Here is an 8054-nt window from a genome sequence, read left to right as displayed (position 1 = left end):
TTTTTTTTGTTTCTCTGTTGCTGTAGAGCCTGTCCTGGAACTTGCCCTGTAGCCCAAGCTGGCCTTGAACTTGCAGAAATGTGCCTGCGTCTGTCTCCAGAGTGCTGGGATTAAAGACATTCGCTACTACCGCCCGGTGGATATTTTTAAAGATTTATTTTTATGTGTATGAGTGTTTTTGCCTGCATGTACGTCTGTGCACATGTGTGTCTATAGAGGCCAGAAGAGGGCACTGAATCTCTTGAAAGTGGAGTCACACGTGATTGTGAACTGCCATGTAGGTTCTGGGTAGCAAACCTCTGTCCTCTGGAAAAGCAGTCTGTTCTTCCATGTTGCCCAGGCTCCCCTTGAGCCACTCACAAGGATCTTCCTGAAGCATCTTCTTGGGCAGTTGAACTGCACACCTGGCTTATAAACCTGTTTATGTGTAACAGATAATACAGGGTTGTTATGGAAGCCAACAGGGATAGAATGTTACTGTTGACTTTAGGATTCTTAGTTTGAAAATAACCAGTTGATAACTGAGAGCAGGTGAGGACAGGGAACATACCAAACATGCAGGATGACTGAACAGAAAAGCTTTAACAAAGGAAAAGCAAGAAATATAAGCCCAGAATATCAGGAACCACAGCTAGTTTGAAAGGGCTCCGTCTTTCATCTGATAAAGCTCCAGATATTAAGCAGGAAAGTGACTTCTAACTAAATAATGTGACTATATAGGGCATCTAAGACTGGCAAGTAGATGGCGAACAAGGGGTAGAAAACAGTCTATCAGGAGCAGCTGCCAGGCAAGACAAACTCCTGGTGGCAGTACTAGATAGAGGGGAAAAGCAGTGAGAGCCACTGCATGTCACACAAAGGATCAGTTACTAATGTAAACTTAATATGCCTTACTGAGATAGATTATAGCAGGTAAACTAACAAGCATGCGTGTGCACACACACTCATACATGCAGACAAACAGATCTCTCTGAGAGATCTCCTTGTGATCCTAGCAGCTCAGTGACCAAGAAGTTATCAAAGGCAGGACATGAGCCAGATCACTCGGTCAGGATCTCTCATGCTTCAATAATGAGAAATGTCTCTGGGCATTTTCAGATGTTCCCTGGGTGCCAACATTGTCCAGTAGAGAACTGCTGATGCAGAGGAACCAATAAACATGGGCAGAAATTTGTGCCTATTAAAGAAAATGTAGATTGTCTTCGTCACATAAACACTTAACAAAATTAGCTGTGTGTTAAGGGTAAAAGAAAATCTCAGATTTCAGAAAAGTAAATTCTAGCCGGGTGTGGTGTACCACTTTAACTCCAGCATTAAACAACAGATCAGGAGAATTGCTGTGAGTTCAAGGCTAGTCTGGGCTCTACAGTGAAATCTTGTCTTAGAAAACAGACCCCTCTCCTAAAAGGTCTGGTAGCATCTTCCTGTAATTCCAGCCCTAGGAAGTGGAGGCTGCATCAGGGGTTCAAGCCTTCCACTTCTCAAAGACAAGTAAAGCTGAACAAGGAGTTCTGTAAATGGGAATCTGAGACCAGAGCATAGTTTGAACTTTAGAAGGGAAGCCAAAGATTCCTAGAAAGAAATTTTGAGCCGGGTGTGGTGGTGCTCATCTTTAATTCTGTTCAGCACTTGGAGGCAGAGGCAGGTGGATCTCATTCTTCTCATATTCCAAAACTATTCCAGTGAGATGGGACATGCCTTTATTCTGAGCACTCAACAGGCAAGAGCAAGAGGATCTCTCTGAGTTTGAGGCCTAGACACATAGTGAGTTCGAGGTCAGTTAGGGTTGCACGTTAGACCCTGTCTCAAAGAACCAAACTGTTTTCTGCCTCTGAATAAAAGAATGACCACAACTATTTTCTGACTTACAAATGAATAACTGTATTACACATGCTCACCTCCAGGATAGAGCCAGAATAGAGCTCAGGAGAAACTAAATCCACAAGTGCTTGTTCTAGGACATAAGAAAGGAAGCAGATTGAGCTTTCACCTTAAGACACAAGAAAAGTAAAATTGACCCAAAGAGGGCAAATCTGATTTTTAGCTTGTTAAATTTGATTAAGAAGAAATTAGAGAAAAATAGTTAAAAAAAGAGACAGAAAGATAGATTGATGGTGACAAAAATATGGACACATTACATTGGGGCTGTAGAGATGGCCCAGAGGTTCAGGGTTGCTGGCTTCCAGAGGACCTGAGTTCTATTTCCAGCACTCACCTGGCAGCTCACAACTGTAACTTGAGTTCTGTGAACTAGTGATTTCTACTGGCTTCTGAAGGCATCAGGCACACACGGTGCAAAGCATTCATAAAGGTCTAATAACAAAAAGGAACACCATATGATACCTGATGGCAATGCCTTTGAGGAGCTGTGGATCAGGTATGAAGGCAGAGTCTGAGTTGACCTTCTAGGTAGAGCATCTTGAACAGGCTCCAGGCACAGATGGGTGAGATCTATGGAATTTTCATAAAACAGGTAATTCCTATGTTGTCCAGACTTTAGGAATCTCTTACTAAATAATGGAACTCTGCTGTGTACCCAGCATTGTGATAGTGACTGGGAATGTGGGGATGAATAGAAACAGCTGAAGTTCCTATCTGGAATGTACAGAAGTTTGTGCCTGGAAGGAAATGAGTTTATCAGTGACTCATCAAAAGAAGTGGTCTATTACAACCTGGGTAAGGACTGGAAGGGAGGGGTTGGGGTGACTCATGCAATGAGATGACTGCCGTGCAGAGGAGAACGGGAGCCAAGCCATTCTAGACAGAAGTTATGTGTTTGAAGGCAGCTTGGAGAAGATACTAAAGAGCCTGCAAGAAACCTGAAGTGACTGGTGGGGACCAGGGAGGAAGAGAAAACCAAGGCCCAGCCATCATTGGATATGCTCAGAGTTATGGCCCTTATCTCATGGCTAGTAGAAAATCCCTGAAAGGTTATCCCTGACAGGCTTAGGTATGTTAGTATCAGATTGAAGTCTCTCTTTAAAGACTTGGCATCAAGCAAGACTGAAAGCTGAAGAGCAAACACTAAACTTTGTAGGGCATTTGCCATATTTAGGTACCTGGTGTCCTATGTAGCCAACCCCACCACTGCAATCTTGCTGTTTGCAGTCTTCATGTCCTCATCCATAAGCTGGCTCTGCTCCATGTTTGTAGCTTTTCCTGACAGAAATAATCCATTGCCAGTGTCTCCCACATCATAGGGTCTCCCTCCCAATGTCAGAAAATGCTCAGAGTTTCACACATCACTCAAGTCTACCTGCAGGGACTCCACCCCCATCACACTTCACCTTCCTTTGACAACTGGGTATAAGACTCAGCAAGACACTAAATCTTGCATTTTTCAAGTTACAAAACTTGATTCCTATGGAGAACAGCACACTCCCGGAAGCACTCTCTTCTTAGCAGAAAGTCAAATGAATATTTGCCTTTACATCCTTAAACCTGGGGGGGGGGCAGGGGTTCCATGGGGCCTGGCAAATCCTGAGGTGTCCTCACAGCAGCTTTGTTATTGTCCTGATGCAAAGTACTTGGCTTTTCTTTAGTGTCTAGTCTTTTCTGCAGTTATGTTCTTGTTCTCTATATAACAGTCCTGGCTGTCTGTAGAGCAGACTGGCCTCCAGCTCACAGAGATCCACCGGCCTCTGCCTTCTGAGTGCTGGGGTTAAAGACCTACACTGCTACCGCCCAGCTCTTGCCTGTAATTCTAAATGAGCTCCTTTTGTGTCTAAACTGTTTTTCTAAATCTTTCTCTTCTGCTTTTTGCTCACAGTTTTTATTGTAAACCTGTCCAAAAGTACCCACCGATAAGCACATCACAGGCTGACTGGGAATTTCTTCCACAAGCTTAATTAGCCCATCTGCTTTCAATTCAGCCCCACATAATTCATTATAGACAAGATATAGGCATACGTCTTTGCCAGAATGTACATAAATGGCCTCTAATCCCGTTCTCAATGGAATCCTCACTCCTGTTAGAAACCTTGAAAGCACGCACAATATTTTCTCTCCACTTTCCTGTCAACCTCTGGCCTTCCAAGTTTACTCTGAAAGGCAGAAGCAGTCAAGAGTTTTTAACTCTCTTACAAGCTTTTCCACATTCCTCCTACAAACAAGTTCCGTAGGCTTATGAACCACATGGTGAGACAGTCACAGTAATGCATCTGCTTCTTCTTTCTTCCTCCTCCTTCGTTGTCTTCTTTATTGGGGGCCAGTTTGGAAACAGGGTTTCTCTGTTGCTTTGGAGCCTTGTAGATCAGGCTGGCCTCAAACTCACAGAGATCCGCCTGCCTCTGCCTCCCTAGTGCTGGAATTAAAGGCATGTGCCACCATCGCTTGGCTGTGCACCAGCTTCTTGGTTCCAGTTATTTCTGTCAGGATTTCATTACTGTAGCAAGATAGCCCACCATACACAACTTAGAGGAGGAAGGATGTAATATTGACTCACAGACTCAAGAGGTTTCAGTCCATGGTTAGCTGCCCGTTGCTTCTAGGCCAATGGCAAGACAAGTACCATGGACGGGCATGGCAGAGGATACTTGCTCATTACATGGCAACCAGTAAACAGAGAGAGAAGCAGGAAAGGAACAGGCTAGCTAACCCATTTAAAGGCACACCTCTAGGCACCTGCTGCAACAAGGCCCTACTCCTCCAGCAAAGCCCCACCTTTTTTATAGCCCATTCATTATGAATTCAGTACCTTAACCATTGACGAACTTAGTGCCCCTATCGCCCAACTGCCTCTCAATAGTGTCACCAGTTAAGGGTCGAACACAATGGTCTTTTAGAGAAGGATGCTTCTTGTCCAAACCCCACACATATTCCCCGTGTTTCTCTGTTTAGTCAACTGTCTAGGTGACTCAGAGTTTGAAAAACACCATGATACATGAATTGAGTTGATGAAACTTAACAGGCACCAGAGCTTATCGAGTTACAGAATGTTTCCTGATTTCCTTGTGAAGTCTGTATTATTATATAGAAGAAGAATCTAAAGGACCTTTTAGCTGGGCAGAGCGACCTCAGGAAACTGGTTTAACATGGTGTATGTTTCCTAGATCGTGAACTTTATTTCAAAAGTACATGGATATTTCTGGTATAAATCTAGTAACTTTTAGTGGCATAAAACAACCATTTTATCATATGCATGTTTTCTGTAGGCTAGAGTTGGAAAAAACATCATAGGAAACAGCTTGCATGTCCATGATGTTTGGGTCCTCAACTTAGAGACTAGGGTAGCTTGATGATAAAGAGATGCAGTCTGTTAGGGACATCATTTCTCCTCCTCCTCCTTTGTCATCATCTTTCTTTCCCCTTCTTCTTCCAGGATCTCTGTATGTAGTTCTGACTGTCCTGGAACTCAGCATGTAGACCAGAGTGGTCTCACAGAGATCCTTTGGTCTCTGCCTCCTGAGCAGTGGGGACATTTTCTTAAATCTTATAGATGTAGCTGTCAGTTCTAATATAAGGAGGGGATGTTGGCCAGAACACTTAGTCTGCAGAGGTTCCATGTGACCAGGGGCTTGCTTATAGCATTATGGGGCTTTCTTACAGTCTTGAAAGGAATAACTCACAGAACTAATGGGTTGCACAGGATCAGAAATTTCCTCATAGCCTTAGGAAGGTTGCTCCTAAAATCAAGGAGTCATCCTTATAGCCTAAGAGGAGTTCTTCATAATCTTGTGATATTTGCTTCCAGACCTAAGGGCTGTCACAGGTTTGATGGCTTCTACCCTAAGGGGCTGCAGGACTCTTCTTACTAGCTCGATCAATACTTGACAAGAAGTAATGTAAGGGAGGAGTTCATTTTGACTCACAGTTTGAGGGTACAGTTAATCCATCATGGTGGGGAGAACATGGAGGCTGCTTGCTCATCTCTAGGAGGATCAGGAAACAGAGATGAGTGGTAGTGGCTCATGCTTTTAATTCCAGCACTCGGGAGGCAGAGGCAGGTGGATTTCTGTGAATTTGAGGATAGCCTGGTCTACATACTGAGTTCTGGAACAGCCAGGACTACATAGAAAGACCCTGTCTCAAAAAACTATGTGGGGAAGTATTTGTGCTCAGCTCCCCTTCTCATTTTTTCCTGTTTGATTCCTTCTTAGACCCAGCTTGTGAAATGGCACCACTGCTGTACAGGTGTGTCTTACCCCTCATTACCTCTCTCTGGGAATACCCTTACTCGCTGAATCCGTAAGCATTTCTTACTTTAATCCAGTTGACAAAGCCATCACAAATTCATCCTTGTCGATTGATATCCAAGCACTTGAAGATTTACTTTTATTGGTTTTTTTGTTTTGTTTTTTTGTTTTTCAAGACAGGGTTTCTCTGTAGCTTTGGAGCCTATCCTGGAACTAGCTCTTGTAGACCAGGCTGGTCTCGAACTCACAGAGATCTGCCTGCCTCTGCCTCCTGAGTGCTGGGATTAAAGGTGTGAGCCACCACCACCTAGAGTTTGTTGTTACTCTTCATTTACATTTGAGAGTAGTTGGAGATCTTAAAACAGAGATTTTTTCCACAGGATTGTATCTGCATGGCTTGCAATGACATTTATGGAAAAAAACATGGAATCTGCATAAACCATAGATTAAAGGAGTCCACTAACATAGCAGATCCAAGGTCAGACTGCGCAGTGCTGCTCCATCCATCAGCATCCACCAACAAGAGCCAAGTGCAGTGAAATATATGCAGCAGCTGTAGGAAAAACCATGGGCTGGCTGCGTAGGGGAGACGTCCAGTGAGGAACCGGAAGTCCTCGAACTTGGTAATGGGTAAAGATGAGGAAACAAGGGTCCTGTGCTCTTTGGGTGGTTGACTTGGAAGTTAAAGACCCTTGTCCCTCCCTAAATCACCCATAGTCTGTTACAGCAGTTGTTAATAAAGTGATTTCTGTATGGAAGCAACTTTGTTTACTGCATCCATCCCTGCACTTGGGATAGATCCCAGCGAGGAGAAAGACTCTCCCTCTCCCCAGTATATATGCAGAGTGAATGAAAGGTGCAGGGAAGTGCATGCTAGCTGCACCTTTGCCTTCCCCACTCACTGCTGTATACTCATTCTCACTGCTTTTGGGTTTAGTTTGTTTTTTATTCTCGGGACTGAATCCTGGGCTTCAGCATGCATGCAGAGGTGCACATTCCCGCTATCCGTCGCCGTCCTCATTCTTCCCCCAATTTATTTATTTTTAAAAACACATTAAAGGTTATTTTATGTGTATGAGTGTCTCCTTACATGTCCACATGTGTACTAAATACCTGCAGTGCTCAAGGAGATTATATGCATTGGATCCCCTGGAATTAGAGTTATGGATGGTTGTGAGCTGCCATGTGAGTGCTGGGAATTGAACCTGGGTCCTCTGGAAGAGCAGCCAGGGCTCTTACCTAGCCCTTATTTGTTTTATGTGTATGGGTATTTTGCCTGAATGTGCATCACTTATATACCTGGTGCTTGTGGAGGGCAGAAGAGTATATTGAATCCTGGAGCTGGAGTTCCAGTTGACTGTGAGCCTCCATGTGGGTGCTGGGAGGTAAACCCTGATCCTTTGGAAGAACATCCAGTGAGTGTCCTTAGCCACTGAACCATCTCTCCAGCTCCCTAACTTAACGTGAACTTTTGAAGAACACATTCAAATCATAGCACAGCTTTAATGCCCACAGCTTATTCTTTTTTTTTTTTAAATTTATTATGTATACAATATTCTGTCTGTGTGTATGCCCGCAGGCCAGAAGAGGGCACCAGACTCCATTACAGATGTTTGTGAGCCACCATGTGGTTGCTGGGAATTGAACTCTGGACCTTTGGAAGAGCAGGCAATGCTCTTAACCTCTGAGCCACCTCTCCAGCCCCCACAGCTTATTCTTTTTGTTTGTTTTCGAGACAGGGTTTTTCTTGTAGCCTGTCCTGGAACTAGCTCTTGTAGTCCATCCAGGCTGTCCTCGAATTTACAGAGATCCGCCTGCTTGCGAGTGCCGGATTAAATGTGTGAGCCACCACTGCCGTCCCTATTCTTTCTTTCTTTCTTTCTTTCTTTCTTTCTTTCTTTCTTTCTTTCTTTCTTTCTT

At 44.0% G+C, this 8054-nt stretch overlaps 1 protein-coding gene across 4 annotated transcripts in view; it reads left to right on the top strand.

Annotated features, from left to right (window-relative positions):
• Pknox1 (PBX/knotted 1 homeobox 1) overlaps window positions 1-8054 on the top strand; it is a 42003-nt gene that overhangs the window by 6622 nt on the left and 27327 nt on the right. For 2 of the 4 annotated variants that reach the window (XM_013351248.2, XM_026785546.1), the window contains exon 1: window positions 6404-6757. The exons of 1 other annotated variant lie outside the window; for it this stretch is intronic. The gene's annotated coding sequence lies outside the window, so the exon portion shown is untranslated. Of the gene's footprint in view, window positions 1-6403; window positions 6765-8054 lie in introns of those variants that run through there. One more of the 4 variants, XM_026785547.1, reaches the window with a different exon arrangement.

The sequence above is a fragment of the Microtus ochrogaster genome, linkage group LG2 (assembly GCF_000317375.1).
Source record: "Microtus ochrogaster isolate Prairie Vole_2 linkage group LG2, MicOch1.0, whole genome shotgun sequence".
NCBI classification, from domain to species: Eukaryota; Metazoa; Chordata; class Mammalia; order Rodentia; family Cricetidae; genus Microtus; species Microtus ochrogaster.
This window is presented reverse-complemented; position numbering and strand designations above follow the sequence as displayed.